General features: G+C 38.0%; 2 pseudogenes; both read left to right on the plus strand.

Annotated features, from left to right (window-relative positions):
- Positions 1 to 265: 265 nt before the first annotated feature.
- LOC143896476 (uncharacterized) lies at positions 266 to 1,239 on the plus strand (annotated as a pseudogene).
- Positions 1,240 to 1,302: 63 nt separating this feature from the next.
- LOC143896485 (uncharacterized) lies at positions 1,303 to 3,365 on the plus strand (annotated as a pseudogene).
- The last annotated feature ends 17,305 nt before the right edge of the window (positions 3,366 to 20,670 follow it).

Consider the following 20,670-nt stretch of genomic DNA (forward strand, 5'->3'; position numbering starts at 1 on the left):
TGCGAGATATAATAATTGTGAAAGGCAACTACAAGTGTAAGTTAGTGAGTGTAACAGGAGCGCTGAAATATAGCTCCAATATAAAGTAAAACGAAGTGAAGTTCATTTAACGACGCCTACACCTTGTTTCACCTGCGAACCCGACCGCTTCCTAATCTGCCCGCCTGTGCCTACCGAGTCCCAACTCGTAAGGTCAAGAGATCCCAAAAATAATAAACGTTTTGCCGTAAGCCGTCACCAATCGGCAACGCGGCATAACATTACGAAGAAATAAGAACAATGGCTAGTCACACAGAAGACGCTAATAATTCTGAGAAGCGGATGTTCACTCGCGATATTCCTGATAAAGGGATTCCCGATAAGGGACGTAACTTCGAGGGAAGAAACGAGCAATTACATATGCTGCTATCGACAACATATGGACTCAACAGCTCCCATACGAAGAGAATTCACGTGGGTTTGCAAGCAACATCCGAGGGAGTTTTCGTGCCGATGGTCAAATTAACCGGCAACTATGCGGACGGCGTTTATTTCGACGAGAAATCGTGGCAGCAGTTTCAAGAGAACATGGGACTCGTGAGCGAATATTTAAATGGAGAAAGCAAATTGAAGCCGAATTCTATCTCCATTAACAATATCTCCGTCAATTTTACTTCGGCCTACGGAGCAAGATCCATATTGCTGGCGTACAAAGAAAACGAGGAAGATACTTTTGCCAGGACGAATCAACGAACAGGCGAGGAAAATTGTCCACCGACGAAGAAACGAAAAACATACGCTGTGGCAATTGTGATGCCAGAAGCCTACATTTCTCGGGCTGAAAAATATTGCGAAATGTATCGATGCACATTTATTACATTTAAAATCAGTGGCCGATAATGTTAACAATTGCGCGCGTTATCTTATTAAGGAAATAAAGTTAAATCTTCCTAAAGGTTATATAGATGAGGATATTGTGAAATTAACTCTCAGAGGAAATTACTTCAACATCGAACTTAATGTACAAACGCAAATAACCGATTTAACTTTTCTTGATACGTATTTTAATATAGTAATGGTAGAACTTTGTTTGCTGCGCTTTACCGAAATCTGTCGTATAATTTTGTCGAATCGCGTATTGTAAATTTTATAACATTATTGTTTAACAATTTATCTACAGCCTTGCTTTATAAGCGACAAAATTGTATTTTTTTCTATGAAGAAGAATTTGTAGTAATAAACATTTTTTTTGTAACTTCTACATTTGTAGTAGGAAAGAGACAGACGCAGAGTCTTCTCGTTCGGACGAGAACGCGGTAACAGATGAATAATAATTTTTGGCGAGATTGCTTAGCAACGGAGTACGTTTTACAATCGTCGGACGTAAGACTCTCGCGTCTCTCCCGTTTTTGTCAGATTAAAAATAATTGTTGAGCAAGCCACATTGACTCTTTATTTACGATTAAGATTTTTCTCTCCTCCACGCCCTACATTTTTTCAGAAGTGAAATTCTGACTCGCAATCGGACCGTCCGTGGTTGTGAGTTCGTTAGCGAGTGTTGTGATCAACGCAATTAAGAAATAGTGCGGTGTTATGTGAAAATCCGTGTGAGTTATTGCGGATGATAAGTTTAAAGTCGCGCAGCTGAAGGCAACTCTCAGGCGGCTGAGTTTGCCTCAAACTGGTGATAAAGCGACCCTGATCAAGAGGCTTTTTGAGCACAATCCTAGTGGAGCGTGGAAAGACGTCGCTAGAAAAATATACATGGAGGAGAACGAAAGGCAGACGGCAGCTCAAGACGAGGATTCCGATGACGGTGCAAGAGGAATGGATAGACAATTGCCGATGGAGACGATGAGGCCAGGCCGTCCGGACGAGAGGGATAACGAGAGGGATATTGCGGCGAATCTCGCTAGAGACTTAGAGTGCATGAGACACGAGTACGACTATATGCAGCGGCAGTTAGAAGACTTACGTCAAGAAAAATATAGATTGGCCGGAAATAGACCGACATCTACGCCTGTGAATAATGGCTCATTTTCGACGCCGCGGCCTACCGTTGCTGCACTTGGAGAACTGCTGAGCGAATTCACGGAATCGGAAGATGCGTTTTGGAACTGGCAAAAACAGCTTGAGCTTATTCGTACCACATATAATCTTGATGACAACAATACGCGCATTCTAATATAGGCATGAAATTGAAGCAAAAGGCCTTGAAATGGTTTCACTCGAAGCCAGAGCATTTGGAGATTCCGGTGACTGAATTAATGAATCAAATGAAGAGAATGTTCGATCATGCAAAAGGCCTTGAAATGGTTTCACTCGAAGCCAGAGCATTTGGAGATTCCGGTGACTGAATTAATGAATCAAATGAAGAGAATGTTCGATCATCGGCCGACGAAAATGGAGTTGCGTCGACGATTTGAGAAGAGAAACTGGCGAAATGAAGAATCTTTCAGTGATTATTATTACGATAAGGTAATACTGGCCAGCAGGGTACCTGTCGAGGAAGACAAAATAATAGATTTTATTGTTGACGGAATTCCGGAGACGCAACTGTGTAACCAGGTACGCATGCATCGTTTTGAGAGGAAGGAGGATCTTCTGAAAGCTTTCGAGCAAATTACGTTGCGGCCTGAAAATAAGTATTGTCCAGCACGAAGAAACATAGTCAGCAAACCGATAACAAGCAGCAGCTTAAAGTGAAGGAGACAGAGCAGCGACGGCAAAGCAAGTGCTACAACTGCAATAAAACGGGGCATCTTGCGAAGAATTGTGACAAGCCGAGAAGAGAACGAGGCTCGTGTTTTGAGTGCGGATCGGCGGATCACCAGGTTCGAGACTGTAGCCAGAGGAAGCAGACGACATCTTTATCGACATCTTCATCGGGAGCGAGCCAGAAAGTAGCAGAGGCCCAGATTTCTAACGTGGCAGTACAGCGTGAATGCGGTAATGAGTATCTTAAGCGAGCGGAAATTCAGATAAGTACAAATGGTGTAGACTGTAAATTTTCCGCGAATTCGCAGCTTGAATCAGCATGTCCGATAAGTTTAATTAAAGTTAAATTTGTTCCGCTGGGTTTGATTACGCAGTTAAAGAGTGAGCATTACGAAGGTATAAACGGTTCCGTATTAAAAATTAAGGGCGTAATAGTAGCAAAAATCGGTCACGAAGATGCTATGACGAATGATGCGGTAATACGCGTTGTGCCTGAACACACTATAAAATGCGATATATTATTGGGAAGAGACGTATTAAAGCAATTAAATCTTACGATAGCTGAACGGTCTGACGAAAAAGATAATGAAAATACCGCGAGTAAAATAAGTGAAATATTAAATATTGAAACGGATGTGGTGGTCAGTGACGAAATTGATGCGTTAGACGTGAGTCCAAATTTGCCTTATGCGATTAAAAATAAGTTTAAAGAAAGATTTCGAGCGGGATATTTACAAGCTGAGAGACCGTCGGAACCGAAAATAAAAGCCGAACTTAAATTACATGTAAAGGAGAAACAGCCATTTCATTTTGCGCTTAGAAGACTATCGATCAATGAGAAAAAGAAGTTACGCGTTATTTTAGATGACTTGTTAGCGCGAGGCATAATTCGTCCTAGCACTTCAGAGTACGCATCGCCAATCGTATTAGTACGAAAGAAAAACGGGAGAGACGCGAGAGTCCTTCGTCCGACGATTGTCAAACGTACTCCGTCGCTAGGCAATCTCGCCAAAAATAATTATTCATCTGTTACCGCGTTCTCGTCCGAACGAGAAGACTCTGCGTCTGTCTCTTTTTCTACTACACATTTTTTTATTTTTCTTCAATCCTTACGTTCTCCGCAACAAATTTCTTTTTCTCTTATTTTTCAGAATTGGTCAAAGTTTCTAAATCGTAAATTTTTTGAATGCGCTCAATAATAAAAACTTTTATTTAAAACGAAATAGTTGCATCACGTCATAAAGCGAACCTGTCCGTTCTTGTTTTACAACCTCGTTTCCGCAGGAAATAAGTAATACATGAGCAAATCTTAGAAACCAAGCGTATTTGTTTATTTCGGAAACTCTTTGTCTGGACCCAAGTCCTAAAAAGAACTCCGTCATAAATCATAAAAACTCTTTGTTACAAAAAAAGAGTTTGATTGCGTCACGTCTCGATACAAGCCTGGTTGTTTCTGTCCAGACCCAAGTTCTAAAAGAACACCGTCATAAATCATAAAAATCCTTTGATACAAAAAAGGGTTGGATTGCGTCACGTCACAAAGCAAACCTGTCCGTTCCTGTTTCCCCCTGCCCTCACGGCAAAACGCTCTTAAAAATTCCACTTTCCGTTTTTGCCATCTTAGCATCATATCCCTTTTCGAGCTTAGCGTCGTCTACCACGTGCTCCCACCAAAATGGCGCTGGCCGGCTCTTCCGCTATTTTACCGCGTGACTTCAGCGTCGTCCGCCACGTGCAGACCCAAAAAGACGCTGGACACTTTAGGCGGGAGAGCCAATTAGACGCTGGGTAGGTATGAAGTATTTAATCAAAACGCACCATTTAGTTACTATTTTGAATCAGACATTTTTGTTTCGTAGTCTTCCACCACGTGCAGTCCCAAAAAAAGTCACTAGGCACTAGACACCTTAGGCGGGAGAACCAATCAGACGCTGGGTAGGTATGGGGTATCCAATCAAAACGCTTCATTTGAATCCGCCATTTTTGTCTCATAATTTTCCACCACGTGCAGTCCCCCCCAAAAAATCACTAGACACTTGACACCTCAAGGGAGGGAGGGCCAATCAAAACGCTGGGTAGGTATGGGGTATCCAATCAAATCGCTCCATTTTACCCCCACCCCTCACACGGCAGCCAATCAGAGCGCTCCGAGGTCACGTGGGCAGACCGTCTGGCCACGCCCTTGGCGCCGGAGGGGTCGGTGAAGGGGGTTTGTTTTGACGCCCCATACCTACCCACTTACTACTATTGTTACTACAAACAACTACAAACGATTCTAAAACACATGGCGTAAGCAGATTTCAGATATCTCAATTTTGGGTAAGAGTGATTTTAAAAATTTTTTGTTTTTTCCAAATGGATAAAACTACAAACGATATTATTGTTACTACAGACAACTACAAACGATTCTAAAACACATGGCGCAAGCGGATTTGAGATATCTTTAAAATTGACAAAGATACGTTTGTTTATTACAAATACATTACAAATACTTTTACATTATTCCACTACAAACAAAATTATTGTTACTACAAACGATTCTAAAACACATGCCCCAAGCGGATTTGAGATATCTCAACTTTGGGTAAGAGTAATTAAGCAATGTAAGGCTTCACGCAACGTTTCACTTTGTCCTACAAGAGTTCCGATGCCATATCTTGTCAGATTTTGCGAGATCTATACTTCTATAACAGTTCTGACGATAAACAATATTTTTTTTTAATTTTTAAATAATTTTTATTCCCTAAAAAATCTTTACTTTACTCTGGTCTATATTAAGACTCGCTATTAAACGTTCAAACAAAAACACGTTTATACGTATGATTAACATATTCGTTTATTAGAAAAGTTTTTCCGAATCAAATGTTTTAAATCTAGGGCCTGATAAACGTTTAAACGTTTAAACGTTTACCAGACCCTAATATACGTTTAAATGTTAAGATAAACGGTTAAACGTTTAGTAAACGTTTATTAAACGTTTAAACGTGTAGACGTTTTTTTACAAGTAAACGTTTTTTTGGGAGAAAATGTAAATGGATAAACGTTTCGCGTTTAAACGTTTATTCGAAAAATGGAATAAAATCAGAGCCCTAGACTCTATATTTGACATTCTGAGTTCTAAAATAATTCTCGTGTAGTTCTGAATGTATCTGAACAAACGTTTTCCGAAAAGTTCTAATAAACAGCATTATTTATTTTTTAAATAATTTTTGTCGCCCGAGAAACCCGCGTTTCTAGATATATACATATATTATATATACATATAAGACGCTGGCCGATTTCTGACAATTCTGAGTGTTTTAAAATATTTCTCGTGTAGTTCTAAATGTGTCCTAACGTTTTCCAAATAGTTCTGCCGATTAGAATTATTTAATTTTTTAAATAATTTTTATTGCCGCATTTACGACTACATGAGTAAGACGCTAGCCGATTTCCGATAATTATTTTAAAAAATATACAAATAATGTTTATGAACAAAATTCTTCAAAAAACGTTCGGATACATTCAGAATAAGTACACGAAAAATATTTTGATTTGAGATATCTCAATTTAGGGTAAGAGTAATTTTTTAAAATAGTTGTTTTTTTTAATGAATAAAACTACAAACGAAATTATTGTTACTACAAACAACTACAAAGGATTCTAAAACACATAGCACAAGCGGATTCAAGATATCTTTAATCTTAATGGTCAAGACGTTAATAATCTTTGATGCTATTTTTTAAAATCTATTTTTTTAAGTATATAGTTCAACTTTCTACACAAACGTTCAATTTTCTTTTACTTGAAAGTACACATGTAGGTGGAGGGGGGTGACTGGAGGTGGACCTTGATTTGCATGGAAAGTTGAAAACCTGAATCGCACAATGATAAACTTTGTTTTATTTTATAAGCAGGGGTGGGATGGGGTGGGGTGGATCTCGCTTTACGTGGATGTTTCTTTGGACAGTATTGTACATTCCAGGCAAAGCGAGATCCACCCCATCCCACCCCACCCCTGCTTGTAAAGTAAAATAAAGTTTATCATTGTGCGGTTCAAATTTTCAATTTTCCATGCAAACCGAGGTCCACCCCCACTTACCCCCCGCTTACATGTGTACTTTTAAATTGCGACCCGTTTTCCTTCGGTCTCGCTAGCCAAAAAGGCGCTGCCGCAAATTAACTGCCAGGCAGACGGTAGCTCCGAGGTATTCGCGGTATCAATCTCTCCGAGGTGTCCGCGACACAAAATTTTCTCGGCGAAACATGCTGTACGGGCGCCAGGTGCGATTACGTGCACCACGTTTCGACAACTCGATTCTTGATATGCGTATATGCCACCCGAACGCAATTACGTCTTTTGTCGGAGGAGGAAGCTGGGGAGGGAGCGTAGCGCAATCAACATGGATTAAATAATAACAATAGTAATAATATATTTCGGATAGAGTAATGTAGGAACGTCATACATCCTACTCGCGAAAACGCAATTATACACACGATGCTGACCGCGACTTCCACGCGGCCGCAGCAACGCAATACGTCCGCGAGATTCCCCCCTCGTGCGAGCGCGACGATACTTGCCCGTACGAATAACGACTCGAAACATCCGCGAGACTCTCAGCGAGTACAACGCAACATCTCGATTAATATGCCCGCAAGATTCCCTTCCGAGCGAGCGCGACGATACTTGCCCGCACGAATGGCGACGCAAAATATCCTCAAGGCTCTCAAGCAAGTATAACACAATATCTCTCGAAAAGCACTACCCGCGAGACGTTTCCACTCACGACACGCATTAACACTTATCCCGACACATTCTCAACAACGCATGCGATATTCCGCGAAGCGGATCGCTCGTGGCACGCCTCTATTCACAAACACGCAACAATACACAATAAACTCGAATTGACTGTCGGCCGCGTCAGAGCTTCCAAGGAGGGTTTTCTAACAAACTTTCCGGGCGCTATCTCGGCCGGGTCCGCGACCACGCGTTCAACCAAAATGCAAAGGTAATCTAATTGGCATCTGCAATAATGGGAACCAATAGCTACATGCAGAAGGTAATCTAATCGGTATAAACGGTAATCTAATCGATATCTGCAATCAACAATATCGGGCTATGGCCGAGATCGAGCCTTTAACACCGCGATAGTACCGGAGCGGAGATCTTACAGAATTGCTGCTCGCTGCTGCTCGGCTGAGTCGGGGCTCTTTTCCGGAGGTGGCTCCTCGGCTACGGCTGGCTCGACAGTAAAGAGTGGCCGGCCCGGCGGGACCACGCTGGGCCCCTGCGCATGCGCTCCAAGCTCGCAGTTTTCCGTCTCGCTAATCTGTCGCGCGTGCCGCCCTGCTCGCGGCGCCGCTAAACAATGCCCGCCGCTTTTCCGCGGCACTTTTAATTGGTTGTCACGTATGCGGGCCCATCTCAGTTTTAGCCAGGCTGGCCAGGCCATGACTATGCTGCTCGGCGCCCTTGGTACCGTCGGAAAAGGTGTCCGGGTTGTCCACCCACTCTGCAGTCGCGGTGTCGCACCCTTCGTTATGCTGCGGCGCGGCCAGGGATGTGCCGTGCGAGACATTCCATGCGCTTCTGCGGCGGCGGGCCCAGGTGACCCGCCCGTAGGCCAACCACTCCGCCCAGCGCCCTCTAAGTGTCCGTCCTTCCTTCGTTGCGACACAGGTCGTTACATTTCCACGTCGTCAATTACACGCTTTGGCACCACTTGTCGTACCTACAAAATCTAACTTACAAGTAATTAGCGCAAATAACCCTCTCCCACTCGGGTTGAGGCGCCATCCCCCACCCTCCCCTCGGCCGAGTTACCGTCTGGGCGGTGGACGCGGCATTGTCACGTCACAAAGTAAAAGAAAATTAAACGTTTGCGTGGAAAGTTGAACTATATACTTAAAAAAAAAAATAGATTTAAAAAAATAGGTAGGTTACATATTTTCCGGGCTCCCCTAATATGTGTGTACTGTCTATACACACATATCAGCAAAAATTACTTCCCTTGATATTGACACAAACTAAAAAAGTACCAAAAAAGTTGTTAAATTTCGAAATTAAGGATATCCACTATTATATAAACGTCTTACGCTCTAAGGTTCGTGATATTGAAAATCGTCTTTTTCTGTCTTTACCAGAACACGTTGTCACAGATTTTTTTGAGCGCAACAAAAAGAGTATTTCGTGTCATAACAGCCGAACCAAATTTAAATTAATCGATAAATTTAACCATATGTTAATGAAACGTAACCGAATCAATGTTTTTTCTAACACGAACACGAACAAATGGATTGTTAATGTCAGTAGTAAACGACTTCCTGAGGTCGTTTCGAAATGTTTTAACTTAGGCGATAGATTTGGCTTGCCAATTAATTGTAGTGACACAAAGGACCGTTTCGACTCGGTTTTGCATGTAATTAAGAGCTTCGAACTTAATTGTCACAAAATATCCAAAGAGAGCGCGAATGAAACACGTTTGTCAATCTCTAATATATTGCAAGGGTTTCTCACTAATAAAAAACATATTAATAACATTGATAGATATATTTCTGACTCTTTTAATAAATGCAAAAAATTCTTAAAAAATAACGATGACCTTCTTGTCACAAAAGCCGATAAAGGCCAAGTTACTGTTGTCATGGACAGAAATAATTATATTGACCAAATGACTGACTTACTCAATGACCAGACGACATATAAAAAACTTGATCGTGACCCTATCAAACGATTAATTACTAAACTTAATAGTTTGATTTGCTCATGGTATGATTCGGAAATCATCGACGAACCTACATTTAAAAAATTACGCAGCACTTGCGGCAACTTGCCCCGATGCTACGGACTACTTAAAATTCATAAAAATGGCTTTCTACTACGCATCATTGTTTCCACTGTGGGTAGCCCTTTATATAATATCGCCTTCTTTCTTTATAACATTTTGAATGATTCCATCCCTAAGCCGCGTTCGCACATAAAAGACAGTTGGTGTTTTGTGGAGAAAATTAAAAACTTGAAAATCCTGCTGGATGAAATTCTCATTTCACTCGACGCTACTTTTCTTTTTACTAACATACCAAAAGAGCTTGTCATGAAAGGCATTGAAAAACGATGGGATTACATCTCCACAGCTACCAATTTTACTTTACAACAATTTTTATACGCCATCGATATGGCCCTAAGCTCCACTAGCTTTTGTTTTAACGGCATCGTTTATGAGCAAATTTTTGGTAGTCCGATGGGCTCCCGCCTTTCCCCAATCCTAGCAGACATAGTGTTAGACGACCTTGAAACACATTGCCTCAAACTATTAAGTTTTATCGTTCCCATTTTTGGGAGATATATCGATGACATTTTTGCAATTATCCCACGCGATAATGTAAATAACATACTTGACGCTTTTAACAACTATCACCCGCGGCTTAAATTTACATGCGAAACTGAGACTAATAACTCCATCAACTTTTTAGATGTGATTGTTATTCGAGATAGAGAAAACCTGTTAACAAATTAGTATAAAAAACCCACGTTCTCAGGGCGCTACATTAACTTCTATTCAAGTCACCCAATTAATTATAAGGTCAGTGTCGTATCCAATTTGGTAGACCATGCGATTTTACTATCTACCGAGCGCTTACATGAGTCGAATATCCGTGTAGTTAAAGAGATCTTTTCGGACAATTGTTACCCGACCGATTTTTGTAACAAACACATAAAACGAAGACTAAGGCTCTTAAAACGCGGAGATTCTGTAAGCGACAAGGTACGCATCGAGAGACATCCTATCACCATCCCGCGCTTAAGAGGATTTATTTGCGCTTAAGAGGATTTATCCTGGAGCGCATAATAAATATAGCGATCTATCTATCTATATTAAGGATTGTAGCGAGAACAATTGTAAGGTCCTGAAAAACAAAGGATTCGACATTGTTTATACGGTTCCTAAAAAGCTCGACCGTATTATTAAAAGAAGAAAAGATAGGCTCGAAAATGTTAAACGTATGGAGCTTGTATATGAGATCGATTGCCTTAATTGTGACGCATGTTACATCGGACAGACCAAAAGAAATTTGGAGACTAGAACCAAAGAATATCGTGCTGATATTAAAAAGCATTTCAGCAATCATAATTTTAATTGGTCTAGTCCCAAAGTTCTACACAGTGAGAAACATTTTTAAAGGAGAGAGATAGTCGAAATGGTGTTTATAAAAAAAGATAAAAACACTATTAACTTACAAAAAGACACCGACAACCTTCCGGTGATATATGACAAAATAATAAATTTAATGTAAGCGCTTTCGGTTACCTCTGCCTTTGTTTTTCACTCAGTCGTCCGCTGTCATCTGAGGTGATCGCACACTGAACACCACACGGATATGACTCCTCAATTATTTTATTACCATTTGACACACGAAATACGTAAGCGGCGCTCTCTTTATATAATCTTTTTATCAGAATCTTTTCGTATTATATTTTAGTTCGTAAACTCATTATTGTGCTCTTTTTGTCGTTTAGTTCGTAGATTCATTGCGGCCACACTGTGTACAATGAAATGTTTTGCAAGCGTTTAAATTTAATATACGCACTTGATATGAGGACCGGAATCTCGGTCGAAACGCGTTGTGCTTTTTAAATAAAGACTGCCAGTTTGGTTGAAGAAAAGAATTTTGCTTGATTGACACTAACTGTTTGACACCGAAATGACGCAATGAAATATACATGACATTCACGAATTACCACTGGTTCTTTTCAGAATCAAAATTGGTCTTTTTAAGAGCCATTACACAGTAAAAATTTTCTTGTGTTACCAAGATTTGATTATTATTTCAATGTAAAATTAACATACAACAGCTATGTTATTATTTTCTTAACATTTTCATGTGTTACATTTATGTAAACGTGATAATTTAACACTTCATATATGTCATTTAGAAATTAAATATTATTTTGAGTTTTTTTAACACAATTACTTTAAACATCAACACGTCTTAAAGTTGTTTTAACACATAAACAGAAGTTGAAGTAAATTTTCAAATAATCGTAAATTTTGACAAACAAAATAATTAAATTTAGTAAAATTAAATGTTTCTATTAACACAATTTAAGTAAAATCTGTAAAATAATTAATATTATGTGTTCATGTAACTTGAAAAATAAAGTCAAAAAAACAAATATAAATGTAAAGTATAATGTCAACCTCGAAAAAACCTAAGTAACAAGTGGTAGATCTTTATATCTCAAAAAATCTCGAAAAAATCTAATCAGTAGTATCTTTATTTCCGAAAAATTATAACCCAAGTGATTCACGTCACAAAATTATGTTACCTTGTCAAAAAGAAGAGTCGCGCTTTAAGTGATCTATTACAATTACAAAAAAGAAATGATATCTCTTTAAATTAGAGCGCCAATTACAGAGAGAACATGTATATTGCCTCAAAAAATAATTGTTGCACTACTTTGAAAAATCTTTACATTGTGTCAATTAGAAAAGAATGTATGATAACAATTTTATAAGATTAAAAAATTTTATTTAAATTTAACAAGGGAATACAAGATATTTAAATACAAAGTTTACATGTGTATTTTTTAATGGTCACAAAGAATTACAGAGATAACATTACAAAATACAAATATTTTATTAAAATATTTAATCCAACGAGGGAATACAATTTGTATTTAAATATAAAGTTTATATATGTATTTTTCAATAGAATAAAAGATTTAATCACAAAGAATTACAGAGGTAACAGTACAAAATAAAAATATTTTATTAAAATACATAAATTTTTCTTGTAAAAAAACTTGGCGCTGTTAGACCACAAAATTTTAAATAAATAAATAAACTTATTCTATACTTAATTATAAGCCGCATTATCCGCCGTCCGCGTCGTCACGCACACCCATATCATTCACTCCCACATCCATGCTGATAATCATTTAATATTACTCCCATCGCATTCTTCTCTGAATTATTTTTATTTATTGTTGTCCTTATTTATTTAAAATTTCAAGGTCTAACAGCGCCAAGTTTTTTTACAAGAAAAATTTATGTATTTTAATAAAATATTTTTATTTTGTACTGTTACCTCTGTAATTCTTTGTGATTAAATCTTTTATTCTATTGAAAAATACATATATAAACTTTATATTTAAATACAAATTGTATTCCCTCGTTGGATTAAATATTTTAATAAAATATTTGTATTTTGTAATGTTATCTCTGTAATTCTTTGTGACCATTAAAAAATACACATGTAAACTTTGTATTTAAATATCTTGTATTCCCTTGTTAAATTTAAATAAAATTTTTTATTCTTATAAAATTGTTATCATACATTCTTTTTTAATTGACACAATGTAAAGATTTTTCAAAGTAGTGCAACAATTATTTTTTGAGGCAATATACATGTTCTCTCTGTAATTGGCGCTCTAATTTAAAGAGATATCATTTCTTTTTTGTAATTGTAATAGATCACTTGAAGCGCGACTCTTCTTTTTGATAAGGTAACATAATTTTGTGACGTGTATCACTTGGGTTAATTTTTTGGAAATAAAGATACTACTGCTTAGATTTTTTTGAGATTTTTCGAGATATAAAGATCTACCACTTGTTACTTAGGTTTATTCGAGGTAATACTACCACTCTTTTTTTTTTAGTAAACAACATATACACTACTATACGTGTACTTGGCGCCTTTTTTACCTATTTTTTAAAAAAGGTAATTTTGTGCGGATATCACGCCTTTTTGCAGTATATTACGAATTTTATAAACAGTATGTACAGGATAAAGCTATTTGGAGGTATAATACTACCACTTCGTTTTTTTCGAGGTAACAACATAACAGGGTAACAACATAATACATATACACTACTATGCGTGTACTTGGCGCTCTTTTTTAACTTTTTTTTAAAAAGGTAATTTTGTACGAATATCACGCCTTTTTGTAGTGTTACGCATCTTAATCTTATAAACAATATATCTTATAATCTTATAAACAGTATATAATACAAGGTATGAAGCTAAAAGTGTTACGGACTATTATTTCTAAAGAAAACAACAATTTAATATTTTGCTCAGTTTTTTTTAAATAATAATATGTAACCCTTTTAGTTGTACACCTTGTATATATTCTTCAATTTCAACATAAAACATAATTGCAATAAAGCATGATTAATGTTAATAAGTCGTTAACTGTAAAATTATTTAGTTATTTTTATTTGCGTGTCTTACTAAATGTTGTTCGCAACTGTATATGTACCGATATCTTCAGGTATCGATATTTTTGATAATTATTTTTACGTCAGACATAATTTTAATTCATCCAATTTTTATTATGTCTAGACATAAGTTTCGTCCAATTTTTATTATGTCTAAACATAATTTTAATTCAGCAATTTTTATTATGTCATGACATAATTTTAATTCTGCCGCTAGGGAAATTTTAAGTCGATTCTTATGAATCAAGCTTGAATTCGATGGCCACGTGTTCCAAATTGCCGATGACGAGGTCCACATATTGCGCTCCGTAGTTTTCGGTGTCTACATCTATTATTACCTCGATTTTGATATTTACGTGTCCTACATTGGGTGCGTTCAGCCAATACTCCGCTAGCTTAGCAATCGTGAGCAGTCGCTCGTTTTCGCTCGTTTCCTCTCTTTTGACCTATAGGATTAAAAGGAGAGGAAACGAGCGAAAACGAGCGACTGCTCACGATTGCTAGGCTAGCGGAGTATCGGCTAAACGCACCCATTCAAATTTAAAGTTATTAATACACCTAGACACCAAAAACTATGAAGCGCACTATGTGGACCTCGTCATCGCCAACCTGGAACACGTAGACATCGAATTCGAGGTATTATTACAACTAAACACTGAAAACTACGGAGCGCGCTATCTGGACCTCGTCATCAGCAACCTGGGACACCTAGACATCAATTTTAAGGTATTAATACACGTAGACACCGAAAACTACAGAGCGCACTATGTGGACCTCGTCATCGGCAACCAGGGACACCTAAACGTCGAATTCAAGGTATTAATACACGTAGACATCGAAAACTACAAAGCTCAATATCTAGACATTGTCATCGGCAACCTGGGACACTTAGACATCGCATTCAACGTATTATTACACCTGGACACCGAAAACTACGAAGCGCATTATGTGGACCTCGTCATCGGCAACCTGGGACACCTAGACATCGAATTCAACGTACGATTACACCTGGACACCGAAAACTATGAAGCGCACTATCTGGATCCCGTCATCGGCAACCTGGAATACGTGGACATCGAATTTAAGGTATTAATACACGTAGACACCGAAAACTACGAAGCGCACTATGTGGACCTTGTCATCGGCAACCTGGGACACCTAGACATCGAATTCAACGTACGATTACACATGGACACCGAAAACTATGAAGCGTACTATCTGGATCCCGTCATCGGCAAACTGGGACACGTGGACATTGAATTCAAGGTATTAATAGACGTAGACACCGAAAACTACGGAGCGCACTATCTGTATCCCGTCATCGGCAACCTGGGACACGTGGACACCGAATTCAAAGTATTAATACACGTAGACACCGAAAACTACGGAACGCACTATGAGGACCTCGTCATCGGCAACCTGGGACACGTAGACATCAAATTCAAGGTATTAATACACGTAGACACCGAAAACTACGGAGCGCACTATGAGGGCCTCGTCATCGGCAACCTGGGACACGTAGACATCGAATTCAACGTATTATTACACCTGGACACCGAAAACTATGAAGCGCACTATCTGGACCTCGTCATCGGCAACCTGGGATACCTAGACATCGAATTCAAACTTGATTCATAAGAATCGACTTAAAAATTCCCTAGCGGCATTTTCTGCCAAGCGTAGAGAATCTTCTTTTCAGTTGACTCAATTATATCAAGCTTGATTCATAAGAATCGACTTAAAAATTCCCTAGCGGCACTTTCTGCCAAGCGTAGAGAACCTTCTTTTCCGTTGACTCAAAATATATATTATTACCTAATTTACCTAAATAGAAATCTTCTTCCTGACCGATAAGTCTATCGACCTAATTTCGAAATACGCGCGCGATATCGAAACTGGCGATACCTGCGCCGCCAGCGTCGAAAAAGTGAAAGTAACGTTTCTGATTATGACGTCATCATATAAAACGTCGGCGTTAGAAGTAGAAGAAGAAGAAGTATCTCAATAAAAAATTTTTACATTTGGACTTTGCATCGCAATATCTCCGCTCGTAGGGCACGTAGCGGAATATTATGAGAGAAACCCCCTCCTATTTGGACCCCAAGCTATCGATCAAGCCTACTTAGAACTTGATCCGTTCACTCGTTATCGAGATCTCAACATCTCGAGTACTCGCAACCCGTCGCGTCGCGTAAAAGAGTCACGGTCGGTCTCGCTCCGCGTGTACTTGGCGCGAGACACTACCGTGTCTCTTGATTAATTATCATTTCTAATTTGTCAATAAGTAACACACGATAAATGAGTCATTTTAACTTGAAAGAGGATGGCAAAAAGACCTGTTTTTTCGCCCATTTTTTGGACCTCGAATTTCAAACTTTTTTAAATATTAAATAGTACTATATGATGGGACATTAATCCCAGAGAAATTTAAAAATGAGCATAGGCACTGTTTCGGAAATATAAAAGTGTGAAAGTGATGGTTTCTCATAATCCATAAAGTACACGAAACCCTTCAAGTGTTCATACCAAGAAATAAAATATATATGTTACGGAAAATATGATAAATTGGGAATTATGCATAATGGCCGGGAGGGGCGGCAGTGTGGTCTAGTGGTAGAGCGCCAGACTCGTAATCTGAGGAACCAGGTTCGAGTCCACTAGAGCCATGAAGCATGGAATGTTTTTCCGATAGCTGCGTTTCTCCGTGCAAGATAGGCTCTTGTGCGGAGAAAACTGGGCTCCGTCTTTCGGAAAGAGACGTTAAGCCGTTGGTCCAAAGGGTTAAAGTGAGAGGAGAAAGGTAGTTATTGGTAGTAGATTGCGAACCCTGCGGGGATATGCAATAAATTACGAATTTTACAAGAGCATAATGGCCGGGCAATATGCATAATTCCCAATTTGTTCGATCAAAATGATTAATAGAGAAGAATTAATCAAATTTTCCGGTCATTATGCATATTTCCCAATGCTAAATGGTCATTTTGATAAATCACCTTATTTGAATTGGATTTCCCGGCAATCTTAAGCCCTTTACACAATAGGCGATAGCGATGCGAGGTGCTACATGGGTTTTCAACTTTCCACTCGTGGAAAGTCCACGCATGTATTTTGAAGGCACGCTATGTGCCTAGTTTAATAATAGTGGAGCCCCGCAGGGGGGCGGAACCTACTGCCTCCACGCATACACTTTTCACGCGTGAGAAGTTGTAAACCCATGTAGCATCTCGTTTTGCGTGGGAAAAGTGTACGACAAACGCTGATTTTTTTATTGACGCGCAAAGTTATCCAATATTGCGCACAGGTCGGATAACGCATATTTTGCACTAAAATAATTATTTTTTAACAATTAAAGTAATTTAAATCGACCTGACTGGCAATATATATAACGTCTTTCCGATATGAACATTGAAAAACTGTGAGCCAACTTGGTTTGTCGGATTCACACAGCACTTTTTTCAGATCAATATCGAGACATTATTAATTTTGACCATAATTTTGGTCCGTTGATGTAATTTCTAAATTAAATAGTTTTTAATTTTATTGCGAAAAATATTACCCCAGCCAGGGTTTGAACCTGGAACCTCCCGTATACCGTGCGGGTGTCGTGCCAATTCGACCACTGGGGCTGTGGTAATATTTATCGCAATAACAACTGTAAGATGGAGCACCGATTACTAGGTCGACGGTGTATAATAAACAGAATAATAAATTTCTTTTCGCCAGTATATAGAATAACAATTAAAGTAATTTAAATCGACCTGACTGGCAATATATATAACGTCTTTCCGATATGAACATTGAAAAACTGTGAGCCAACTTGGTTTGTCGGATTCACACAGCACTTTTTTCAGATCAATATCGAGACATTATTAATTTTGACCATAATTTTGGTCCGTTGATGTAATTTCTAAATTAAATAGTTTTTAATTTTATTGCGAAAAATATTACCCCAGCCAGGGTTTGAACCTGGAACCTCCCGTATACCGTGCGGGTGTCGTGCCAATTCGACTACTGGGGCTGTAGTAATATTTATCGCAATAACAACTGTAAGATGGAGCACCGATTACTAGGTCGACGGTGTATAATAAACAGAATAATAAATTTCTTTCGCCAGTATATATAGAATAACAATTAAAGTAATTTAAATCGACCTGACTGGCAGTTAGGTTCAAACCCTGGCTGGGGTAATATTTTTCGCAATAAAATTAAAAACTATTTAATTTAGAAATTACATCAACTGACCAAAACCATGGTCAAAATTAATAATGTCTCGATATTGATCTGAAAAAAAGTGCTATGTGAATCCGACAAACCAAGTTGGCTCACAGTTTTTCAATGTTCATATCGGAAAGACGTTATATATATTGCCAGTCAGGTCGATTTAAATTACTTTAATTGTTATTCTATATACTGGCGAAAGAAATTTATTATTTTGTTTAATTTTTATGTTTATAAATATTTATTTAATTAATTATATTTTTGTAATCTTTATATATTTATAAATTTCTAATATATATACGTATATATATATTTGACACTTGCTAAGGAAGCATGGTATACTTGGGCTCACACGGAGCCTGAAATCCATCCGGGGTATAGAAGAAGAAGAAGAAGAAGTGTACGCTAGGCACTTGCAAGCTTTGAGCGGAGAGAGAAGCAGGGCAGACATACGATGTGCTGTCTCTCTTGAGCTGTGACATTGCCGCTTTGCACGGGCCGGCTATACCACGATGCCACGCATTTCGAGTATCGCGTCTCGTGTCTCGCCGAGTGCCGAGTCTCGAGTTGACAAATCGACGATACGCTATAAGTTAAAATTCGTCATGGGTAACACATACGCACGCACGCACGCACGCACGCACGCACGCACGCACGCACGCACGCACGCACGCACGCACACACACGCATACACACACACGCATACACACACACGTGTATGCCCTGCCTTATAGAAGCTGTGATTTTCGTTAAAGCAGGGCACACACGTGTTTTAATACGTGTTTTAATACGGTTAGTGAATCGTTTATTTACGGTACTTTATCAGAAACTCACGTTACAAAATACTTGGAATCTTATCGTAAATGTCTTCTCAGCTGCACATCAGTTTCTATCGTTTTTAATATAGTTAGTGAATCGTTTATTTACGGTACTCTATCAGAAACTCACGTTACAAAATACTTGGAATCCTATTGTAAATATCTTATCAGCTATATATCAGTTTCTATCGTTTTTAATATAATTAGTGAATCATTTATTTACGGTATTTTATCAGAAACTCACGTTGCAAAATACTTGGAATTCTATCGAAAATTTCTTATTACCTTTATATCGGTCTCAATCAGTTTTTAACATAATTAAAGTTTCGTTTATTCACGATACTCTATAAGAAATTCTCGATACAATACACATGGGCTTGCATCCTAAATTTCTTATTAATGGTACATCGGTTTCTATAATTTTTAATGGTATTAAAGTAGCTATAATTGTCTTTTTAATATGATTAATAGTGAACCGTTTATTTACGATGCCCTGTCAGAAAAAAATTGGAAAAATTTGAAATTTTTCAGCTATATATCAAATCAGTCAGAACATCTTTAGATGTTTGCTACTCTGCATGCCACCGGATTATAACCGTGTAAGTTGATAAACAGTTTCTGAGATAAGTAACATAAAAGCCTTCTGGTTATTTTTTTTTTAATTTTTTAGCATTTTTACCGTGCGTACCAAAAGTTTCGGAACCCTCCAATTTTTATGTAAAACATTTTTTCAATAAACCAATACTTTCTGATTGTGAGATAATTGGCCGTTCCGGAACTTTTGGTAGATTATGAGAGTTTAGTAGTTTGACAACACCTAACAATCAGGGAATTAATTTTTGTCATTTTAAAGAAATAATGTACATTCGGATAAAAATACCCTTATAAAAAAGTACACTCAACTTTGATGGTCAACACCTAAATTGAGTGTTAACACTAAACTTACGCCCTTTGGGAATAACAATTAAAGGAATTTAAATCGACCGTAACTGGCAATATATAACGTCTTTACCGATATGAACATTGAAAAACTGTGAGCCAACTTGGTTTGTCGGATTCACACAGCACTTTTTTCAGATCAATATCGAGAAATTAATTGTTATTCTATCCACTGGCAAAATAAAATTTATTATTCTGTTTATTATACACCGTCGACCTGAAGTATCGGTGCTCCATCTTATAGTTGTTATTGCGATAAGTATTACCACAGCCCCAGTGGTCGAATTGGCACGACACCCGCACGGTATACGGGAGGTTCCAGGTTCCAGGTTCAAACCCTGGCTGGGGTAATATTTTTCGCAATAAAATTAAAAACTATTTAATTTAGAAATTACATCAACGGACCAAAATTATGGTCAAAATTAATAATGTCTCGATATTGATCTGAAAAAAGTGCTGTGTGAATCCGATAAACCAAGTTGGCTCACAGTTTTTCAATAAGACGTTATATATATTGCCAGTCAGGTCGATTTAAATTACTTTAATTGTTATTCTATATACTGGCGAAAAGAAATTTATTATTCTAATTATTTTTTATTAAAATTTACGTAATTTTTCGCATTATTATTGAACTATATTGCAAATCCGTTTTTTTTTTCAATTGGGCTAATGAACCGGGCACACTGCCATCCATCACTGTCAAGTATTGGGACAAAAAAAATTATAAAATTGCCGCCGAATTTTTGACAGATTGGTACGATAAAACAAAAAGAATACCTCAGACTCAACGTGTCCAC

The sequence above is a fragment of the Temnothorax americanus genome, unplaced genomic scaffold (assembly GCF_048541705.1).
Source record: "Temnothorax americanus isolate GAGA-0224 unplaced genomic scaffold, ASM4854170v1 Scaffold186, whole genome shotgun sequence".
In the NCBI taxonomy this organism is placed as follows: domain Eukaryota; kingdom Metazoa; phylum Arthropoda; class Insecta; order Hymenoptera; family Formicidae; genus Temnothorax; species Temnothorax americanus.